The 24783-nt window shown below is 40.4% G+C and overlaps 1 protein-coding gene across 2 annotated transcripts in view; it reads left to right on the top strand.

The window, feature by feature from the left end:
* Nucleotides 1-24783, top strand: part of Grb10 (growth factor receptor bound protein 10) — a 160660-nt gene that overhangs the window by 77231 nt on the left and 58646 nt on the right. The window lies entirely within an intron of this gene.

Here is a 24783-nt window from a genome sequence, read left to right as displayed (position 1 = left end):
CAAATGGAAACCTTGGTAGAGTATGATTATGACATGATAACAGAAATATAGACACACACAAGTCCAGGTTCAATGCTGGTTGAAATTGGAATGGCCAGTTTCTAAGTTGTTCAATGAGAAGGAGAATGACAGCAAAGTAAAGTTGTGATCAACATGAAATCAAATAAACACTTTTTCAAGAAGTAGAAGATTCACGCCAACACTGGTTAGCTCATGCGTATAGTTTTAGATACTCAATTTGAGTATCTAGAGGATCAAAGTTCAGAGCCAATCAGAGCAGAAAGGTTGGTGAGGCTTCGTCATCATTTGACCAGCTTGACATATGGCTCAAGTTGTAGAACATCAGCCATGAACAAGAAAGGCAAAGAGCACAGGCCCCCCAAAATACCAAGCTGGAGGCATGACTCAATTGGTAGAGTGACAGCCTAGCAAAACCCTGAGTGGTAAGACCCTGAGTTCAGCTTCCCTCCCTCACCCTTTCTCCTTGTATTGTTGGTGTAAAACAAAAAAGAATTAGCTTCATGAAAGCATTTAAAATTTTTCTGTGGCAAGCATGATTTCCAAGTTTCTCTTCAAGAAACTGAGATGATTTAAGATAACGAGTATTAATTTGTAAGGACTGGCTAAAACTTGGGACAATTTCAGCTTGTCATTTTATGTTGCTTACAGAGATGACTTCTAGAAACTGATGGAATCTAGAACTTGCTATACTGTTTGTGTAGAATCCCACATTCTTTCATCAGAAAATTAGAATTACACATAGAATTTTCCATGGTTCATCTCGTATATTTTTTGTATCTTTTACATTAAACACAGATATTCCACAGATGGTAGACCTAACTAAAGTAGTATTGTGAACAGGGATTTGTGGGCCAGAACATGTGAGGAGGGTAGGGATGTCTGGGCTGCTGCACCATTTACCTCTGCTTGCAGGGCAGTAACTAGCTGCCCAGCCCAGCGCTCATAGGCACTCATGTGAAGAGAGTAGATTCTCACTTTTGCATGGAATCACACAGCATGCAGTCGAGCTGGGCCTCTTTTGTGTCCCAGCACCTACAACAGGGCTTAGAAAAAGGAACAGGTCTCCGTATTGAACCCACCTTCCACCTAGCAGTTTGGAGTATCCTTACTTTGTAAGCATGCCATGACACTCACCATCGGATAAGCTCAACCTGGCTTAGAACAATATTTCTACAGGGCAGGGAGAAGTACCCAAGCCTTCCAGGATTGTTAGTCCCCAAGCAGCAACTGGTATCAAATAGCTTAGCAACTAGGGAGCAGTGAGATGAGACTCCACCCTCTGTCCATGATGGGAGAGCAAGGCAAGAACCAGGTCCATTTCATCAAGTCAGGATTTGGTTGGGCTTCCCCTGCTCTCAGAAGACGCTAAGGAACACTACTATACTGAACAAGGCACAGCTTTACAAGCAGAGCTGAGCAGCATAGCAGTATGACTCTTACTCTAGCTCTTAACTTCCCATGAGGCCATAAACAGCCTGGCTTGACTAGACCATCCCATGGGGAAGAATAGGCAGAGAAGATGGCAGAAAAGACAGACAAAACAGCCCACCCCAAATCAGTCTACAAATTAACATTTCAAAGCACAGTAAGCAACCTCATATAGAAGATCCAGCTATGTGAGTCTGATGAAGGCTTTGAAATAGGTGTGTTAACAGTGCTCAAATGAACAAAAGCATAATGTATGTAATCCTAGGTGAGAAACAAAAGAAACACAGCTGGAGGGAGCAAAGTAAGACTAGCTGGATATAAAAACAAGTACACTGGGAATTTTGGAAATGAAACATGTAGTTTATTGACATTTTTTAAAAAGTTGGTTTCCATTTAAGTGGGTTAAATATCTGGAAACCAGTTCTAAGAGAGTCACTTCACAATGGCACAGAGGTAGAGACACTAGAAGAAAGAGGCAGTGATGCACCAAGGGTCCCAGGCTTCAGAGGAGGAAAGGCTGGAGGGGAAACTCCAGTACAAGGGACAGAGAGTTGGCCAGAACCAGAGAAATACCTGGCCCACACTGCAGTCACAGAACTAAAAGAAAAAGGTTAGTCCACGTCTGAAAACACTTAGCACTAGTCTAAAGCGTGGAAGACACCAAGTCTTATAAGAAGTAGATCTTTACCACACATGAGACTGATCTGATTCCAGGTTGGCTCAGTCAGTGGGAGACCAGACAATGCAATTTATTTTCAGAGTAATGAGAGAAAGATAACTATCTATCTAGAATTTTATACCAATATACAGCTTCCCAGGGATGGCAAAGCAAGGAAGGGTGTGTGTGTGTGTGTGTGTGTGTGTGTGTGTGTGTGTGTGTGCGTGCGTGCGTGTGTGTGTGTGCGTGTGCGTGTGTGCGCGTGCGTGTGTGTGCGTGCGTGTGTGCGCGCGCACTTAGGCTTAAATTAAGGGCCTCAAGCTCCCTTGCTTAGCTTTCTTAGAACTGGTGCTTTACCACTGGAGCCATGCTTCTAGCCTTGCTATTTTTTTAAACAAAGAAAATATATTACCTGCAAGTTTTACTAAAAGCAGTGATTTAGAACTGAGGGTGTAGCCTAGTGGTAGAGTGTTTTCCTGGCAAGCTATAGGCTCAAGGTTCAACCCTCAACACCGAATGAATGAATAAAAATAATTGAAAGTGGTGGGAAAAAATGTCAATACTGAGGGAAACGTGCTATGCAAAGAATAGTGAATGCAGTAAAAACGATGTAATTCTGTATCATCAGATACTGGAAATGTGTGTGTCTTCTGGGAGTGTGGGATACCCAGTGAGTGACTAAACCTCAAGTAGACTCAAGGTAAATTATGGAAAAACTGAAAATCACTTAGAGGAAAAGACTATTTAATTATATGTTTTAAAATACATAAGATGCAACTGAAATATTGACTGTAATTGCTAAAAGAACAACTTATCCTCTATAGTGTCTAACCTAACAGGAAGGAAACGTACAAGGGAATTCTTTTTTAAATTCAGTTGCAAGTACAGAAAGAAAAAGGATCATGTAAAAGAAAAAAACATAATCAAGCAGAAACTACATCAAGATAGTAGGGTTAGTAATTCCAGACACGCTTAGGACAATATTAATAGGTTTACATTATAGATCTGCGTAGACCCCTGCTCCAACAGACAGACTCTAGATTCTTGCCTAAACATGTGTGACTTTTTGAAAAGTTGACCATATATGGAAAGTTGCACTGAAATTTAAGCAATCTGTTTCATGCAAGCCACGTTCTTTGACCTAGTGTGATTAAATAAGACATGAACACAAAATGTTCAAAACATAAACATGTTTATTCACACTTCAGAGTACATCCTTATTTCACCCATGGGTTAAAGAGGAAAATCACAGTGGAAACACCAGTCATTTAGACCTGAAGAAAAAGGAAGATATTAATACTAGAAAGCTGCGTAGTATTCTTAAGGGGGTTGTTTTGGACTAAACTTCTAAGCCTCAAAAAGAGAAAAATTGAAATTAGAAAAATTAAATTGGATAAGTCTAAGCCATGCAGAAGGAAGGAATTACAAAAATTAAAATAAGAAATTACTGAAATAATGAGACTATCAATTGTCAGGGACAAAAACCAAAGCCGATCTTTTGTGAAAATCACTATGACAAAGTAACACACCAATAAATCAAATTCAGCAGTTTATCTTTAATAAAACATAAAATAAAGGTTACAAGTTCTGTTTATTACAATTAGTGTAAAGATTGACTATCATCATAAGTAGAGCAATTAAGCATATTAAAATATTTTAAAAACTCGGTATATATAAAAAGTGTTTGATTCACTTTCTTACTCATTGTAGTATAAAACAAACAGTGACAATAATAAAAAAACTCTATTACCTAACATATAGAGAATAAAGAGCCTTAGCATGTTAAAATTAATTTGCCCAATGCCTGCAGCATACATCATATATAGTGGGGAAACATTAGTCATGCCCAGGAAAAGCCAGAGTCAGACAAGGATGTCTGTTGTCACTGGAAGTCTTAACCAGTGTATTTAAAGTAAGCAAATAAAGAAACAAAAACAAACATTGGAAAGGAAGAAATGAAATCTGTGTCTAATTGCAAATAGTGTGATTATTCAAAGAGAAAAATCTATACAGGCAAAGGCAAATTGTTGGCAAACATGATGCCAAGTGTAATGCCAACTTTTATGAGATGGCAAATAATACATGCAATCAACGTATAAAAGTTATAGACTGGCCATGGTGGCTTATGTCTGTAATTCTAGCACTCAAGAGGTTAGTGCAGAAGGATTTGAGAGTTCAAGGCTAGCCCTGGTTATATATCAAGACTGTTTCACAAAATAGGGAGTAGTAGTAGTGGTGTGGTGGTGGTGGTGATATTTTGTATTTCAATTGGAACAATCACCAAATGTAATGTGGAAGCAAAATTCCACTTACAACAGTATCAAAAATTATAAGATATTTAGGAGAGAAGTCCACAAGATTACCAAATATAGGATGTTGCTATAGGAAATAAGCCCCAAAGGAATAGATAGAACATAGGTCAGAAGATAGAGTTGAGTGAAGAGTATCATATCCACCCAACTTTATCTTTAGCTTAATTCCAGGGAAAGCCAAATTCTCAGTAAGAGTTTCACTGCGACTTGGTCAGTGTTTCCTAACCTGAACAAGGAAGCACGAAACTTAGTAGCAGTCAGATTAAACATGTACCATAAGATGTGTGGAGTAGTGATTTACACTATCAGACAGTAAGGTTTCGGGGGCGTCACAGAGAAAAGTACGTGGCTCATTTAAATGGGGGAGATAAACCAGTTGCCAGAGTGGATATCCACAACAACACAGAGACCAAGTCATGGATAGAAATGACAGAGGAGCCTGGGTGACCAGGACCCTACTGTGTGCTCTACCCAGTAGTCTAGTTCAGGCCAGTTAAATAAAGTGAGGGGGGAAATACCTTCTTTAAATAACAAGAAAGAGGAGTGAGAATCTTCAAGTTCTCAAGCAAAGAGAACATTTCTTAAATAAGACACAACACAACTGTAAAGGAAAACCTCTGTGTCTAAACAAGTACACATTTGTATACAATATTTAAACACTAAATGGCAAACGAGCTGGCAAAGAATTGCAATGCCTGTAACAGGCCAAACTTTGCTGTCCTGTGTTTATTTATTTTTTTAAATCCTATAAATCCTATAAATAAGAAAATGTCAAATAGAAAAACTAGCAAAGAGAATGAACAGGCTTCCACCCCCCACCCCACCCCCCGCCCCCGGGGTGTGTGGCGGGGAGCATGATATGTTCTTACTTGATTCTGGACACTCATTTCACTGAAAAATAAGGAAACCAACTGAGCTGGAAATCAAGGAAGCCGACGCTCCGAGGTCTGGTTCAGGGAACAGAAGGGCACAGTCCCTCTTTCAAGTGTGTCCAAGTGCAGTGTTCATCTTCCCTCTTGGCACACACACAGCCCTGGGAGTCTGTGATGAGTGGACCTGGGGTGTGCAGCTCTCTGGCAGTGCTGCACAAAGGCCTTTCCCTCCCTGGACTGGGTCAGCTGGTCTCCCAGGCCAGTGTAGAGCAGAGCCTGGAGGAGCCAGCACGAGCCTGTGGTGTACTTGCCAGGGCATTCCTGGGACCATTGCCCCCTTCCCCTCCCATCCTTCAGCCTCAACATGCAGGATTCCTTTTAATAGGATGCTGTGGGATGCATGACCAAATTTGACCAAGATACAAAGCTATCCTTTCTTGATTCTTTCATTTTCAACACATAATGAGATATTCATAATCAGATACCTTAGATTTGCATGGTGTGTTTGACCAGGGTTGCCTAGTTCCTTGCAAGAGACCTGATGTTTAGAATAAAAGATTAACTGTGACTTTCCTTGACCTGTTACTTCTATCTGGCAAAGAGGATTTATTGCTCTTGTTTTATTACCTCATTCCTAACATAAGCTGCTTATTTTTGTGTGACAGTTGCTAAAAATGCTTCATACATTTCTTAGCAGCACCCTGAGGGAAAGGATGCATTTTTTCCTTTGAAAAGTAGGTGGGTTTTGTAATAGCTGAAATTACTTTGAATAATTTCTTAGAAGTATTTCTTAGTTGTGCTAAAATATATAAAAACAAAATTTACCATTCTATCCATTTAGAAGTATTGTGAAACCATCTTCACTATCTTTTTCTAAAACTTTCCTAGCACCCTAAACAGAGACTCCATATTAATTAAGCAATCAATCCCCATTCTCCCTGGTAACTAACATCTACTTGATGTTCCTGTGTATTTGCCTATTCTAGATTATTCATCTAAGTGGACTCATACAATATCTGTCCTATTGTAAGGGACTTTTTCCCTTTCCCATTATATTTATAAGGTACCTATTGTGACTTTTTCCCTTTACCATTATATTTTTAAGGTACCTCTAATACTAGCTTAAATCAGAATTTCATATCTTGATTGTTGAACAATTTTCTATTGCATGATATTCCACATTTTGTTTATCTACTCCTCTCTACATTGACACTTGGGTTTCTTACCTGTCTTGGCTATCATGACTAATTAATGCTGTTATGAACATTGGTGTACAGTTGTCTGAGTCTTTAAGTCCTAAAGACATGTGCCTAGGAGTAGAATTGCTGGATCCTGTAGTAGGGCTGTTTCTTCTGTGATACTGTGTTTTGAGATTTGATGTTTCAGAGAACTGTGAATGCTAGAGAGTTGGCTTTTCTCATTTTAACAAGTTCTTTCTGATTGTAATTACTATCCACAATCAAAGTTCAGCCTTTTGGCTGTAACTCCTACCTGAACAAAGACCTCCACATTGCCAAATAAAGAGGTTAAAGTCCATATGCAAAAGTCATAGAGTGATTCTGAAGAAGCCCGGGAAGCAGAGAGCCACAAGGAGGATATGCCTAGATGAAGCTACTCTCCTGGGTAGCTGAGCCTATTTGCTCACTCTTTAAAGTAAGAACTGGAAAGTGGTGTCTGTGATCAGTACCTTGCACCATGTCTGCCACAGTGGGCCCTTTATCTGAGGTCATTCTTGCCAGGAAGTGTAAAAAATGGAGTATTATTTTTGGAGATTGTCCCCCACAGTGTTCAGCACCCCACATTCTCCACCCCCCACCCTAGTACTTAGGTTCAAACCCAGGGCCTCATATGCTAAGCAAGGGCAAAGGCTCTGAGCTCTATCCTCAGTTCCATTTAAATGAAGAAACAGTAACTGTCACAATAATCCATGATAATTTCCTTTTTTGAAAAAAAAAGTATTTTTAATGTAATGATGTTTAATTCCAGGTGAGGTGATTATAAACATTTTTTATTCACCCTGTAAATTTATACATCTTCAAATGTGAGAGTGTAGACCAGTGGTAGAGCACTTGCCTAGCATGTATGAGGTCTCAGGTGTGATTCCTAGTACTGAAAATCAGACAGATAAATAGTTTTGTATAAACATGTAGCAATTTCATAATGAAAACAAGCAAATTCTAATTATTATTCTGGGTTTTATTTTTAAGAACAGTGCCAAACTTGGGCTATGTACTGTCTAAACCTGTAGCAAATAGAAAGGAGCAAAGGTCCTAGGAATCCTGTAAGTTTGTGTCAGTAAGGTTTGGCATTGGCAGTACCATGGTACAGGAGGGAAGCAGGTCGTAAAAATGGTCCTTTGGCACTCACAATCCATCAGAGGGATCCATTTCCCTGGAATCAAAGATGGCAGTTCACCAAGCCCAGTGACATTATTTTTGCTCAGACAAAGGACAGAAGTCTTTAGTGTTACTCTGTATTCATTGGCCCTGATTAAGAAAGAAGTGGTGTATGTACATTTGATAGATAGATAGATAGATAGATAGATAGATAGATAGATAGATAGATAGATAGATAGATAGATAGATAGAAATATATATGGAAGGAAATATAAGCAAATTTTAGTGCTTTGAAGGTGTTAACTTTTTCATGTAGCAAATTTGGTGGTTCAAGATAATGTATACCCCCAAAGTTTTGGCACAAGCCAGTGTTTTATCAATGATGTATAATTTTGATAGCAGTTACTCCATCCAGGAGCAAGTAGCACCACAGATCTATAAAGTGACTGGAAAGTTGCTCAGCTGTGGACCTATTTTTTATCATCCTCGAATCTGTGAGTTCAATTCTCAGCACTGGGAGGAAAGAAACAGTAGAGGGACAGATGAGAGGAAAGGAGGGCAGAAAAAGAAAATGGAATGGGTGAAGAATACAGAATTTAGGATTTTAGGAAGTTCACTTTAGTGTTTTCCATAACTGATTTATCTAAGAACCTGTGGAAGTCAAGATAGAAGGAGCAGATACTGAAGAAAAGCTATACTTAGGGCTGGCATTGAGTATAAATACCGGGTGATGGTGATGTGCCAGAGTGGGTCCCTACAATCCCTGGGAAGCATGTGGGTAAGCTCTTGGAATCCTCTGGACTTTGAAAGGCAGGAGGATTGAGCTGAAGGGGGGGGGAAGCTGTAAGTACAGCTTTCCCTTCTCATAGATTCTAGGTCTACCTGCTCTCATGGCAGTCATCTTGGTGAGAATTTGTGTTTTCAGCTCTTAATTTCTCAGTGATTCTGTGACATAAATGACAGTGCTGTAGTAGCAAATGCCACAAGCTACAGAATTTTTCAAGTAGGAGGTATTGTGGGAGGGTCTGAGTCTATATCCCTAGGGAGGAGCTTTTGGTGGTCTACAGGAGCTACTAGGCAGGGGGGAGATGGACACCACGTCTTTATCATCCCGTGGGGATGTCACTGAGCTAGTTTGGGCTGGTACAGGATGAAAAATGGAAGATAACTCAGCTGAGATCACTCAACTACTGAGTAGTGGAGGTTGGCAGGGAGCCCGATGGCATTTCTAGCATGTCCTGTCACCACTCCAGGCACTCTTGAGTCAGATCAACCCCCAGCCCTATCGTATTCTTAGCAGTTGGTATCCTCATACTTGGACGGCAGGGTTTCTAGTAGAGAAGCTGTGTTGCTCTGCTCATCCTCACTTCTGTGGAGACTGTGACTGCGCTGGTCTTCCGTCGTTTTTGCTCAGGCCCAGTGATCTGCATCCTCGTTAAGCACAGGTATGGCCTCCTCGGCCTCTGACACTTCTGTCCCATTCCCTTCGTTTTCTGTGCCCTTAGCCTCCCTCTCTCATCATGACCTTTTTTCCTTCTGGAGGATAGAAATGTATGAGCTTCCCAGGGCTGACTTCTGTGGTGGATTGAGAAGAACACCAGGAATATTAAGAGTCAAAAACCCAACAAAATGTACCTGGTGGCGCTGAAACAGTGTCTGACTCAAGAATGTCTTCCAGGCCCTGTTGTAAGAGGGTCCTGTCTATTATAGCTCGTTTTTTTGGCTTTCATCTCTTACTTGTCTTTTCTTGGTTTTCTTTAAGGGAAGATCTCAGTTATTAACATGCCATTTTACATTGTAGCAGTGTGTTACCTTTGGTCACTGTATAGCTATAGAATAGAGAATGTATTTCAGAGTCACCATACTTTGTTGGAGAGCAGGTATACCAAAGTGGAAGAAAGAAAAAGAAGAAACGTTCCAACTACCAGATGAGGTGAGATAAAGAAAATAAGCTGTGTGTGTTTCATTTGTGTTTGACCTTCAAGAATCCATTTTGAGTGTCACCAGATACTAGAGGATGTGGCCTCTAGGCTTTCAGGTTACCCATTTTTCTGGTTATTCCAGTGACTCTGTATGCCTGTGGACAAGTTAGGGACCTAATTTAGATCTTTTAGAGCCTGCATGTATTTATACCACCCTGAGTAATTATTGAAAAAAATGATGACAGTGGTGATAATGTGGTCTGTTTTTAAAACCCTCTTCATGTCTTATATTTTCTTATTAATTCATGAGAGCTTGAGAGGTTCTGTAACTTGACTGGAACATCCAGAGAATGCTCACTCGATGGCGGAATGGTAATCAAAGCCAAGCGCATCCAGCTTGGATCAAATCCATTAGGATTTGAGACCATTTTAGGAGAGCCACCAAGCACATGCCTGTAGCATAAGCTGATCCTACTAGAGTTATCTTATGTATCATATTTTCCTCTTTCTCCCAAGCTAATACATTTGCTGTGGATACTAACTTTGTCTTACTTATTTTGAAGGTTCCACTACAGTGGCTTTCTGGGGTCATATTTCATAGATGTTTGTCTAAATACTTCTTGAGCTCATGTACCATAGATAGACAGGTGGGTTCCAGAAAGCTCCTCTCCCTGCAAGTGAGACATTCTGATAATTCCGGGCAAGCAAAGACAAAAACCAGTTAACAGAGCCCTTCCCTTCTAGCCATGCTGTCCATTTTGAGAAAAGGCATGATCAAGGAAGGCAAAAGAGTCAGCTAAGAAACCATGAGTCCTCCTGATCTGGCATTTGATCCAAGCTTTCATCTTGATCCTCAAAGCACCCCCCAACTGTTCTTCTCTCGTGAAAGTAGCTTCAACATTTTGTCCATGCTGTGTTTATGTATATGTAGATAAGTAACTTTTGTTTTCATAATTATCATTTCCATTCCAAACAGTGCCATTGGCTTATGATACAAGTTCTTTTTGTTTGTTGGTTCCTGAAATGCTCAACAAAATTCTGAATAGTAGTGAATATAGCCTTTGGGGTTTGCTATCAGTGCTGGTGGTAGTTTTGATTTTTGTTGGTGCTTCCCAACAAAGATTAATTCCTTCTATTAGGGTCAAGATGCAAAAAAAAAAAAAAAAAAAAAATCAAGGAGAATCTCTTGAGTTGCCTTACGGAATATGAAACAGGCTCATGCCACACCAAATACATGCTAGTCACGTTTCTGAAGTGTCCAGTGACATCTCTTAATTGGTCATGATTTCTTACCTCCCTCACCATCTTTATTTTTTACTCATATATATATATATATATATATTACATATATAATATATATATAATTTATACTAAGAACTTGTGAGTCATATTTTAACCCATTGAATACACCTACCTGTCCCACAAGGTAGGCAGTTTATGGTCTCCATATTGATAAGGAGAAAACTAAAGCCAGAGATCGCAAAGTTGACCAGACCTCATTCCTTGTGAATGACAAAACTTGAATTTGAACCCAGGCTAGTGAACTCTAGCCTCTGAGCCTTCTTTGTCCCTCTGCCTGCCTGCCTGCCTCTGTATTACCCTTCCCTTTTAATCCAGGTCCACCAGTATTTTCCTCTCTTTTTGGTTTTTCAGATTTTCAATGGCTCACACTGAGATTTTGATGGTAGGGATTAAATTTGCCTTGGCCTTGAAAGCAGCCAAGTTAGTCCTGATGTGATCCCCTTCCTACAGTGGATCCTGGTTTTTCCTAAACTGAGCTTATTCCCTCCTTTCCACTTTGAAGATCATTTGTCTTAATAAAGAAGATAGGAACAAAAAGGCATTGAGGAGCTTGCATTCTCCCTGTCTTTTCCCAATGTCAGGCAAGCAGCAGACCTCTTCTTCCTGGTCCTTATTTGGAGCAGAACTGAAAAAGCCATTGTCGTCCTTTGTCATTTTTCAAGTCTCAGCTATTCTGGGCCTTCGCTTTCCTGATGCTCTGACAGTTCACGCCACTCTTTTGTCTGGTCCCTTTGAGCAGATAATTGGGCTCCATTAATGTTTCATGTTTCCTTTAGCTGTCAGGATGCTCGCTGCTCAATAGAGGGCTTTATCCCAGCCACTCTTTCTGTTCTCCTGGTGGGTTTGCTTTTCATCCACTTGCTTGCTTGGTAGTTTTCCCGTGACTTCCATTCATTCGTTCATTTGTTTGTTCATTCGTTAAACAAGTGTCTGTTGCTTGTCGAGACCATACAAGGCTTGGGGCCCAGGCCCAGGGCATACGAGGAGAGCCCTGAGTCATTCTAACCTAATGATCATATAACATGGGCCATTTTGTCCAAGGAAGTATAAATCCTTTTTAGATGTAGCAAAACACAACTTAGAAACAAATAACTTTCCCTCAGTGATGAAAGAATATCTTTAAGTTTAGGTAGAAAATGAGAGTATTCTCTCTTCTAAAGTACTATATTTTCCACACTATATTGTATTTAATTTAAATCTTAAAAGCAAAAGAAAACTCTCTACAGTTAATGACTATTAAGCAACCTCCATACATTCCAATAGATAGGATGCTTTAGGGGGGAGTTGTTTTTCCTATGTAATTTTAGATTCTGTTCCCAAAGGAAGACCTCAAGCTGGAGATTTTTTGGGAAGGCTCAAAGGCCCTCTGTCATTCAGTGGGCATGTATGACAGCTTTCAGAAACAATTTAACAAGGTCCCCCAAATCTCTTTTACTGTATTAATCCCATCTCTAAGTTTGTCCTCAAAAGCACTTGTTTCTTACCTAAAAGACTGAAGATAAAGAGGATTTGGCAGCTTTGCATGGCTGGCTAACTTCTTAGAAGATTGCTATTTGATTGGCAGAAGATAGTGAGTCCATTTTCCACTTACTTGACCAACATTTATTGAGTACCTACTGTGTGCCAGACTCAAGGTCAGATAATGAAGCAAAGATGAAAGAATGCCCAGTTCCAGCCTGTTAGAAACTCATGTTTAAAACCAAGGAAGAGAAGCTAATAGGAAGTTAAAACTCAAGTTGGGCTAGAGGGAAACTAAAGAAAACGATTAACATGTAAGAAAGAGACAGTGTGCCCAACTTTGGACTTAAGGGGAATTCTTCACTCTACATACTCTGATTGATTCTGGGCCTCAGTTTCTCTTCCTGATAAATGAAAGGAATGACTACGTGGCTTGTTTAGTAGGAAGTTTAGGAATAACTTGAGCTATGAGAGATGTGTCTGTGTGGGATGGAGAGAAAAACCAAACATGTCTTGAACTCTTTGAATTTAGCTTGTAGAGTCTCTTTCCTGAGCTTCCTCTCTCAGTGTCTCTTGAGATCCTGGTTGTCAGGAGGCCACCTATGACATCCATCCTGGTGCCTATATGTTCTATTGTTGTTGTTTTTTTCACCCCCACATAATTGAAAAATAACAAGCACTTAACTAGGAATGTCTAGTCCCTTTGGATTGCTATAACAAAATACTATAGGCTAGGTGGCTCATAAACAATAGAAATTTACTTTCTCACTTGTAGAAGTTAGAAGTCTCTTCTAGAAGTTGGCTGGTGATCCCAATAGTGATTGGGTAAGTTCTCTGAAGCTCCTTTTATAAGGACACTGATCCCCATTCATGAGAGCTCCACCCTTGTGACTACATCACCCCCCAAAGCTCCACCCTCTAGTACCTTCACTATAAAAGTTGGGTTCAGCCATGGGATTTTTTTTAAGGTACAAGAAGAACATCCAGACCTTGGCAGAAATCTGTTCATTCCCTGAGCTCAACCCCAGAGGTTGAGATTCAGAATGCTAAGTGCATTCGAGGAACCTGTTTTCACCAGCAAAAGCTTCCCTTCCCTCTCCTCACCCCCTCCCACTGCCCTCAAGCCCTCTGCCCATGGGCAGATTGGAGAGGGACAGCTCTAGACAGTCCAATCCCCCAGCCGCATTTTGAGTGTCCTGTCTGTTACATCCATCCCTTTTCTGGAGAAATGGTTCCTGTTCGTGACTTCCAAGCTTTTCAGTTTGGAGAGTTGTGCTGTTTCTTGGAATCTCCCAGTAGAGTTCTCCTTCGATGACTTTCTGCCTCCAGTGCCTTCAGTTTTAGGTTCTTTTGAAAGCCAATGTCCTCTCCATGACTGCTTTGTCTGTAAACAGAGATATCGTTTTAAAACTCTTGTGTCTGCCAAGCAGGGAGCAGAACCGTGCTAGGAGAATTTCTGGCCTCTGGGATATGCTTGTGGACTGGGAACTTCACCACTCTGCCAAGGATCTCTTCGTCCAAGGACATGAACCGTACTTTAGCTTCCCATTTACTCCTAAGCCATATCCAAGATGCTGAGTCTTGGGACCCATCCTTTGGCTCAATCTGACCCTTGCATTTAGAGGCCCATTCTTCCATTTTCACAGGATGCATCAAACCCCTCTTTCCCTGTTAATGTTGCTTAGATCAGGTTCAAAACTTCTTCAGAGGCAGAATTGTTTTTCCAGAGATGGTTTTTAAAAAAAGTTCCATATCCTTCCCTGCCACTCTATATTTAGCATCATAATCCTTTTCCAGAACTTGTTGTGCAAGGCTTTATTGCATCTAGGTGACATACTTTTCATCAACTCATAACTGTTCTGTGTATTTATGGGGCATAATACAATGTTTCTGTGTATGTGTATGTGTGTGTGTGTGTGTATATATATATATATGTATACGGTATAATATTCAAGTCAGGGTAACCATGTTTCTCCTCAAACATTTACCACATCTTTGTAGTGAAAACATCGAGAATCTGGAATGCAAAATTTATGAATTTGCCTAGGGTCTTTGCTCATCTTCTCTGCATTAGACCCAGTTTTAGTAGATGCTAAAGAAGTAAGCATCTTGTCAAGGAAGTCTTATCTAATTTGTTAGTATTTTATTAGTATTCCCATAACTGAATCAATGTTGGTCATGAAGTTGGTACTTAGTAAATATTTGTCACATGAAGAAAAGCATTGCCAAGAGCTGGTGACTCACACCTGTATTCCTAGCTACTCAGAAGGCTGAGATCTGAGGATCATTGTTTGAAGCTAGCCTAGGAAGAAACATCTCATCAGAGTCTTATCTCTAATTAATCACATAAAGAGAAAAGCTGGAAATGGAGCTATGGCTCAAGTGGTACAGCGCTAGCCTTGAGCAAAAGCAGCTTAGGGACAATGCCCACGCCCTGAGTTCAAGCCCCAGAACCAGCACTTAAAAAAGCGTTAGTTAAATGAATGGATTTTATATTTACAAAGTTAAGATAGTGGAATTGCGCTCAGTGTAATAATACAATTTCCCTGGTGTCTCATGTACCTTGAAAACACAGACCTTTTTTTGAGAACATGTTGTCAGTAACAGACTTCTGGATCATAACCTGGATTTTCCCATTTCATTTCCAGTGTTCTTGAACTAATATTTTTAGGGCTGATGGAAAATGGGAGCCTTCCAGAATGACAAGTTATTTATATAGTTTCTTGTGCCCAGGATTCTGCCTGATTTATGATGTAATAGAAGAATTAGGAATTAAAATCACAAGGTTGAAAAGAAACATTAAATTGCTAAGAAAGACTTGAGAAAGATAGATTATCTTTGCCCCTTCTGAGTGATATTTTATGCCAAACCCTACCCTCCCCACACTCCTTAGCACCAAAAAATAAAAGAATAAAATAAAAATTGCATGACTGAATTTTTGTTTTATAAATGTATTTTTTTTTTTTTAGCCCGGGCTCCGGGTTCTTACTTGGCAGGCCAAAACTTTTTGGTAGTGGAAAATTCCTTTCCTGTGTTCTATAGCCTGTTTGGTGTTGATTCAAGCCTTCTTAAAGGACCAGCCTTAGTAATGCCCAGGTGTTTCCTTTGCAACAATACGGCAGATATAACCCAAGAGAATATGCCACATGCTTTACAAGATAACACTTGCTACACTCACTGAACATTGGATGCCAAGCCTTTAAATTTAATGAATTTAATCATTGAATAAATGAGACTAGCTTCCTTTCCACACCTCTGTCTCCCACTCCCTTTTTTTTCCTTTCGGTACTGGGAGTTGAACCTAGGGTCTCCTGCTTATTAGGCAAGCACTTTACAGCCTTGTCTCCAGTGGTTTGGTGTTTGTTTTTAGGTAGAGTTTGGCTAACTTTAACCAGGATGGCCTGTTATTTAGTTATCCTCCTGGGCTGACCTTACAGGAATTGACTACTACTCCTGGCTATCCAGATTTTTAAATAGAAATATAGTACAGTTCCCTAAAACATACATTTTAAAAATATATCCCATCAAAATCAATTCAGAATGATTAATCATTATCTTTGGGGTGTTATTGTTGTTGTTTTGGTAGTGATGGTAGAATTACTTAGCCACCAGTTTTCAAATTTGTCATAGACTTTAGCCTATGACACTAGTTGCACTGGGGAAATAGCTGTTGGCCCATCTGCCTGTCAGAGTAGACCGGCTTTCTATGTTTATATTAATTCTATTTATTGGACCTTCATTGGCAGCACACCAATACTAGACACTGAATAAACCCTTCCGGCCACAGTCCTGAGGACTCAAGGAGAAACGTAAATTTTGTACTGAAAATTCTGATTATTTTGTGAATGAGAAGAGTCCGTGTTGCCTGTTGCATAGGAAGTGGACATCCTTGTCCTTGCTCTTTAAGAGCCAGTCCATTCAGCATAACCTGGAAGGGAACTTGTAAAGCCAGTCCTCAAGTACCTTGCACACCTTGGGCAGAGCCTCCTCAGCTGTGGCAGTGTTCCTTGGTCTTATTTTGCTTCTTGATCACATGCTTGCACAAATGTCTTAGATCTAAGATTTCTTTTTTGGAAGTTCCTCTTGACTTTTCTTCACAGCTAAGCCTGTGTTGTTACTAGTCACCCAAGGCCACATTGTGGTCTGATTTGCATGAACCCAGCCCTTTGTTGGACACTGTGTGCGACAGCCATACTTGGCTTGCTTGCTTCTTCATGGGTTATAGGGAAGCCAAGATCTAGCAGGCATGCAAGATCCAGTGAGAAGGAAATAGAGGGCTGAGAGACAGGCTCTGGAGAAGGGACGAAGCCATTCTCCAGTGAGTGCTCATGAGGGTGAGGAAGGCTGCTCAAGAATGAACCTCCTACCCACCAGAAGGGCTAATAATGCATGGGAACTGTGGGTGAGCAGGGACAGAGAACTTCAGGCAGCTATCACTGGAGTAGGCTCCTGTCAAGGAAGTCTGAGCATGCGGCATTGTGTTCCAAAGCAAAGACTAATTAATTGGCCATGTGTGAGGATACTAATCAACCTAATTTTTAAATCGCTTTTAATTTGTATTACCATTTGTAATTATGGTAAAACACATACAGCACCAACATTACCATCTTAACTTTTTAAAAAAAGAGTTTACAGTTACCAGTGGTGTTAAGAGTCACAGGCAGGTATGGGGAATGGTCCAGTGCGCCAGAGACTGTGGCAGGATTGGGAGGGAATCTGAAACTAGCCTGGGTTTTGTGGTAAGATCCTGTTTTGGAAACAAAAATGGAGTAATCAGATTACCAAGCCATCATTGCCAATCTCCAGTCTATCCACCAAACTTTTATTATTTTCTCCCTCTGAAATCTGTATTAAACTCCAGCCTCCCTATTGCTCTAGTCCCAACCTCTGGCTGCACTATTCTAGGGACCTCAAATCACGGGATCATATAGTGAGTGAGTGTGTGTGTGTGTGTGTGTGTGTGTGTGTGTGTGTGTGTGTGTGTGTGTGTGTGACTCATGTCACTGAACACAATGTCCTCTGATTTCTGTAGTTGCTATATTATATTGATTAGAGAGTAATGATGAAAGTTTAGACACATTTAATATAGATTCAGGACTTTCTTTCTTGAATAGATTTGATCCAGGCTTGCTTGAGTCTGTAGATGTAATACCCAACAATATGTAATACCCAACTATATGGAAGGTCAACAGTATCTGCATTTACTTTTAAAAATGGAACAAAGAAGAAAACCCAAACTGAATTTTATAACTTTATCTAATTATTGAAGATGCTTAATAGTCAAATATTAATGTTCTTAAGTTTTCCATTGCAATATTTCAATCAGATTTAACAGATTTCTTTTTTTTCTCCCTGCTTTGGATTGGAGCCCAAACTGTATAATAGTGGCTAATAACCAAAAACTGGTTGTTGTTTTTTAATAATGAAATCTTATTCCTAGATTATGTTTCCTGATTCAAATACATTTTCTAAACAGTAAATATTCATGTCTGTCTGTCTTAAGTTTTTCACATAGCTAGCATGGATTCACAAGTCAAGACCAAAGTAGAATACATATTGATTTTTAACTGTGTTACTAAGCTTTACTGGGGGGGAAAAAAAACCAAGTAGGAACCATCCCTTTGCTGCAATGATAGGAGCCTATGTGCTATGATCGCTTTAAAAAATATTGCTGCAACTCTTTTCATACACTTAACCAGAAACCAAATAGCTACTATATCTCTGATCCTGCCTTAAGGGATGTAATTGTCTTTTTTACATAGATCCCAAAGCCTGAAGGGAAAAGTTAGCAATAATTTACACCAAAATGCACAGTGCCTACCCAGCTACTTAATCCACTGCCTGCCAAGCTCCATGTCCTGCTCACACTGCTTTAAGAAAACCACTCACCACACTCGATTCACCAGCTAGGGGCGCACAAGGCTTGCTTTTGCGCAGCATTGATATACCCGAGCCTCAAAATGCTACCATTTTGCTCACCCTGGCTATAAAGTTTAAGATTCAGTGTAGGTGTTAAAGCATAAAGGCTAGACTGAATGGGGACATGACACCAGGCATGTAGAGGAAGCAGCCTCTTTGAAATGGAAGAAATGCAAGCGGGAACTTGCAGAGCCCTTCAGAAGTTGCCTTTCCAGTTCTAAAAGGGCCCCATGAACTCGGATGCACTCAGGTACCCAGGTGACCTTCTTCAGGGCTTCAGAACAGAAGAGAGAGGGAAAGAATATATCAGGATTCATTTGAGAACTGAATGGTTTTTCTGATTTTAGGATTTGAGCATTGTGTAAGATTCTCTTTCCTTACCTGAGGAAGATACATTTTTTTTTTTTTTAATAGCAACTCTGTTCTAAAACACTGATTTTCTCCCCTTATTGTTAACCTCACATCTCCAAGGAAATAGAGACTAGGGAGTCTGTGCAGCCATGAGGATAATCCGTGTTCCAAGAGATTTGGGTAATGTCTCCCCTCTAGTCAGGACCAGTAGGAGGCTTGAACATGGGGAGCACAAATCTAACTGAGGCAGAATGGGAATCTGGCTTGGCTTATCCAGGAAGGGCTTGGCATGATTTGTGCACTGGCCTGGACAGTTCTGCTTCTTATATGCCTACTTGTTGACAGGATTTGGTCCTAAGTCATTTTTTTTGATTGCTCTGAATCAAAGTAGCAGCTTTAGATACTCCAATAATATAATCATAAGGGATAGTACTTTATTTCAGAAGAATGTGAATATCTAAGCGTACCTTTAAGGAAAACAGGATCAATTTACCATAGGAAATGGTTGGATGGTGGTTGTGTTGAAAAATAGTGGTCTCATTATGAAGCTCAGGCTGGCTTCACACTCAAGATTCTCTTTCGTCATCCTCTCAAGTGCAGGGACTACAGATGTGTGCCACAGCATCTGCCATATTTATAGATCTGTTGAGTTCATCCTAATTCATAATTATTCAGTGGTCTGGGTAGAGGACCCAGGTCTGTTCCCAACATTACAGAAGTGTCCTTGCCTCATAGGACATGGCACTGAATATGTATTAAGTCCTACATTTACATTAGGAAAAGCAAAAACATTCCAAGAAAGATAGTTAAGATCCTAGCTGTAAAAAAGAACATCCTGGCCTGGCCTTGGCAAATTCAGAGGCTCACTGTGGGTTTAGCTTTGTCTTAATGAGTTACATCCAGAATAAATGTGTATTTTACCCGGCTGATTATCACCAGTTAGTCATTACATATGCTTTAAATGATGCTTCTATGCATGTGATTCATGGATGCTGGGAGTCAAGAGTGGGGGGAGGCCTACAGAATCTGCATAGGCACCATACACGAATGGGAGGGAGCCCGTTAAGTCCGCATAGTGCAGACACCCTCCATAAGATGTATGTGTCCTCTTGCCAAAATAAGCACAACACAACACATACCCACTGTATTCTCAACAGTTGTAAAATTGGTTGGTTTGTTGGTACAGATTTTCTCAATCCTTAGAGACTGAAAATGGCAATTACCATCTGCATGAATTAGAAAGGAAAGTATGCCATTTCAACTAAAGTTCAGAGAAGATTTTTGTTTATAAACACTGAAAATCAGGCATATGTATAGCTCTGATAGAATATGTACATGCCTATCTATACTAGACAGACTAAAGCTTTTATTATCTATCTCTAAGAACCATTGAAATAAAATATGGATACATTTTTTAATAGTGATATGATTTAGAAGTTGCATTTGTATTTTGTTTGGCATTGTGATTAGGAGATTTGCTTTTATATTTACTGAATAACTTTAATATTCCGTATGAGGGTAGAGAAGAAAACTGTAATAGTATAGTGCTTGATTTTCTTAGTCTTAGTTTTCTATGTCTAACCCCTACATTGGTAAAAACCAATTCTTTATGTGACTAGGACACAGAAGAATTGGTGTGAAAAATATATTTCAGTTGCATATGAAATTATATTTGCACAAAATTTTGATTGGTTAGAATTCAACTGAAATATCTTTCCAAGAGAAGAAGGTTTAGGTTTAACATTTGTAGCTTAGCCTTTCTTTCTTTCCCAGATAGGATTGTATATGAATTTTTGCCTTTGTTCCTTGTGCCAGAGATATTTCAAGTATTCTTCTCTTCCTTTTTCACAGGGATCCAATGTTCTTGTTCTTAGTTATGTATGACACCCCTGCCCACAGAAAGTGTACCTTCTATTAAAAAGGAGAGGAAAGAAGAGAGGGAACAGAGAGAGAAGGCAACATGCATGATTGGGTACTTACCTGGGTCTGTGCAGGAAGTAAAGTAGTGGGAGTATCCTATGCAAATAGTGCAAATAACATGTCCTTTTTGGTACTTAGGGCCTGGACACTGTCCCTGAAATTTTTTGCTTAAGGCTAGCACACTACCACTTGAGCTACAGTTCTACTTCCAGCTATTTGGTTGTTAATTGAAGATGAGCATCTCATGGACTTTCCTGCCTGGCCTGGCTTTAAACTACGATCTTCGTATCTCAACCTCTTGAATAGCTAGGATTACAGGCATGAGCCACCAATGCCCAACATCAAATTAAACATCTTTAAGGTGCTAAAATAATTTAGTAAAGTGAATTCAGTGACATCTTTAATCTCTAATTAACATGAAGAAGACACTAGATGGTGCTCTAAACTAAGAAGTGTATTATTGGTTAAGGAGGTAAGGCGGGGCGGGCGGGAAGCTACATCCTGAGCTAACCCTACCTCGGTTCTCCTTACCTTTTACTGAAGATCAGCACACCTTGCTTGTTGTATGGGAGAAATTATGAGCTGAATGAGAAGCTGCTTTGTCAAATCGATTGTCTATTTCCCAGTGAAACTCACATCCACTTGCTAGTCATAATTAAGAGATGTGAATTTGGGATCGGGTAAGGTACTCAAATATTTGGGGTAAATACCAAGTTTTAGACTAGGCTATTTAGGGAAGGAAAATAACTATCAATAGCTTGATTGACAGTCATGATTTTGACCTACATGTGTGTATGAGTAAATACATTCTTAAAATCCTTGGACATGAAAATTTAAGTGTACAGTCATTTTCCCTTTCTCTCCTGGTATCCCTTCCAGAGGGCGCCTCTTGGAGAATATTGTAAGTAGTGAACCGGCAGTTGCAACAGTCACTTCTAGAAGAATCCATTGGGTTGATCTTCTCACTTGTGTTTCTTAGAAGAAAGCTTTTCCAAAAATGGGTGATTATTGACCCACTTAGATTCATGAGTCTAGAAGAGGATTTACAGCAAGCTTTAGTGCAGAGGATACAAACTCCCCCCACCCCAATCCCCAACCCCAAACTAGCAGACAGAATCATAAATTTGTGGGATATTTACAAAAACTGTTTGTGATTTGAGTAATATCTTAGTCTGGTGATTAAAACAATAATCAAAAACTTAATATCGAATATAAACTATCTTCTCTAAAATCCCTTTGGAAGATCTGATATTTGGTCTATATTATAACTTGAGGAGATTTAAATAAAATCAGAAAAACACAGTGATTTTACTATCTAGATAAAAATGCAAATTGTCCCCAGGGAATATTTTAAAATTGACTCTAGAGGAGAGGGCACCTTTAGAATCTTTAAGAGTTCTAGTCCTGCTTTAATGGCTTCAGAAAGAATAAAGGTTTGGAGCATGCAGATATAGTGGTTAGTAACTTAAGTGAATGTTATCAGATTAGCCTGGCTTTGTAAATCCAATTAAATTAAATGTGTTCTCATTGAAAGAAGTTGTGGATGTATCTTGCCTCCAAGGAAAATGAAAGCAATCTGGGAACACTAGTTACCTTCCTATTTGTGCATCCAGTTACCTTTTATTTATTCTAAGTAATGTTAGAATTGCTTTGTGTCTGCCCTAACTGTAGACCTAATCAAAAATAACCTGGTTGCTAGGGAGAATAAACAGGAGCATAAAGTCCAGAGACTCCAGGGGCTGCCACCAGGGGTCGGTACAGTTGAGGGTTGCCAGAAATACCCAGGGAAAATAACTGCAAATGAAAATCCACCATGAGGAAATACAGACATTTTATTTTCTGAAAAAATAAGCAGCATGTCTGAGAGCAAGAACTGTTACCATTTGATTTCTGTAGGAGGACAAGAAGTAGAAACAGAGTCCCTTGTGTTCTACCAGGCACTCTCTTGGCTTTAATTACTTACACACCCCATCAGGAAGGGCCCTCCCTGAGCTAGCAAGTAGGGGTGACAAGACAGAGACTGCCTGGATCATTACAGTGAACTTTGTAGTTCACCCAGTATTGATTCTTAAGTGGTCCATTAAGGTAGAAATATTGAGCTGTTAATATACAGAGTTAAGAGCCTTGTGTGGGCTTAATTGTTTTACAAAGCTTAGATTATGCTACAATTAGCGTGTCAGCTAAATGTGAGTGCGGATGAGTGGCATCGTGATGTGTGTGTTCTAGAACCTTCCTGAAGCCCCAGATTGTGAGCTGCGGTATATAACTTACGCTTTGCCTCACTGGTCTTTTCGTTAGCAGTCAGCTGTCTCTGACAGCTGTTTTCCTCCATTTGTACCTTGCTGAGTGTACATGTAGACTTTCCTCTCAGAGACGTAGCCATCACAAGACTGTGGGCACTGCAGTGTGTGATCCAGCCACCATGGGGTCTTTGTCCCTTCTCTCCTCCCTCCCCCCCACCAACTAGGAGCAAGAACTTTGCCTGCTGAACCTAAGCTTTCTCCTTTGAGGTATATTAATTATTGATTTTTTGCTAATTATTAATTATTGATTCAGCACTTCTGTCCTTTTAATATCTGGCCACAGGATTAATATTTGACCACTCAGAGCCTGAACTATAGCAGCCTTCTTTTCTTTCCTCTATCCCTCCTCCCTATACAGGCCCTGGATATTCAACAGAGCTCCAAATCTTTGGGATCAACTCAGCGCCATCTGTGTTTCTCTCAGACCTGTTCCCTGTACTAGCTCCAGTCCTATCTGCTTCCCCTTGGCCTCACTAGCACATGGCCTCTGTCATTCATTCCAGCATAGACTTCCTTAGTTGGACATCATGGTCTCATTGCTGCTATTTTAGTAGCCGGCTGCCTACCTCCTCATGACCTTGGACATGACCTGCCTAATCCCACCATATGTTACCTCCTTCTTTGGGCACCATTGCTAGGGAGGTTAAGACCAAGTCAGGGGGATCTGTGGCTTCTTCCCAAATCCTCCTGTAACTCTACCCGGCCACCCACCCCTAGATGGACAGGTGCTAAACACTAGGCCTCTTGTTCCCTCCCCTCCTCTGTACCGCTGCCAGGCTCTTCAGCTGGGTTTTGGTGTCATCTTGTTCCATTATGCCATTTAGTCTTCTTGAAAGACAAGAGAAGCCAAAGCGAAGGCATTCGAAGACTTCTTGTGCAGTTGTGGTGATCAAACCAAGGGCCTAGCACATGCTAGACAGGTGCTGGGCAACACTCCCAGTCTACCCTCTTATACATCTTTGTGGGGAGCAGGAGTGAAATGTTCTGGAAACATACCTCAGCACATGGTGAAGTCAAATGAGTGCTTAAAAAAGTTGTTTGCGAATTTCAGGTTCTCTGTGCCACTTCTATGAACTTGAACAAATGACTTAATTTCCCCCAGGCTTGTTAAAAAGTTCAGCAGTTAAACCAGTTAATAGTAACTGCTTTATCTTATTCCTTGCGGAATGAATGAAAAAGAGCTAATAAATAACATCTTACTGTTTATTCTATGCCAGACTCAGTTATAAAGCAGGTACTGCCTGACTTGATCCTCACAGTCCCCCATGGAGTTAGATAACATTGCTAGCTAACTTTTGAAGCAGAGAGGTCGAAAGGCCAAGTCTTGCCCGGGGCCTCCAAGCAGTAGAAATGGGTCTGGCATGAGTGAGTTCACCCCTCAGGAGCCGGTAAGGGTCTGTTCTCTGTGACTGAGCCCCTGTGTGTGACATGGGAGCCAGTGAGATGATAAACGTGTGGCTTGCAGGGGGCAGTGTGACAGTGAGCCTCGGTCATTATCTGGTATTACTGAGACCATATGGGTTCACACATACAGAGCCAATCTAGGCTGCCTTAAGCACAGTACCAACACAATTGTGGGAGGCAGAGGGTCTTACAGTCTTCCCTGACCAAGCACAACCAGGGTTCTGGAGCACTGAAGCTGAGCCATACAAGACTGTTCTGAGCCTGGCTATGTGACCCAGCCACACTCTTCTCTCCTCCCCATTCCTTTCCCAGTCTCTGTATGTGTTGAGTTATACCCTTAAGCCTCTGTGTTAGTCAATGCTTTCCAGAGAAACTGAACTAGTAGGATTTACAGATTGGTACATAACTTAGCAGTTGGTTTGTGCCATTATAGAGGTAGGCAGGCAGGCCCAGAATCTGCAGAGTGACCGACAGTTCTTGGGAAGTACCACAGGTCAAGTCTGGAGGCAGAACTCCCATCTCCCTCCAGTAGGACCATTTGTTTTTCTGCTTAGGCTTTTACTTGATGGGATGATGC

The sequence above is a fragment of the Dipodomys spectabilis genome, unplaced genomic scaffold, assembly GCF_019054845.1.
Source record: "Dipodomys spectabilis isolate Male_0828 unplaced genomic scaffold, ASM1905484v1 ptg000092l, whole genome shotgun sequence".
In the NCBI taxonomy this organism is placed as follows: domain Eukaryota; kingdom Metazoa; phylum Chordata; class Mammalia; order Rodentia; family Heteromyidae; genus Dipodomys; species Dipodomys spectabilis.
Note: the sequence above shows the minus strand (reverse complement) of the source record. Positions and strands in the feature narration are given on the sequence as shown.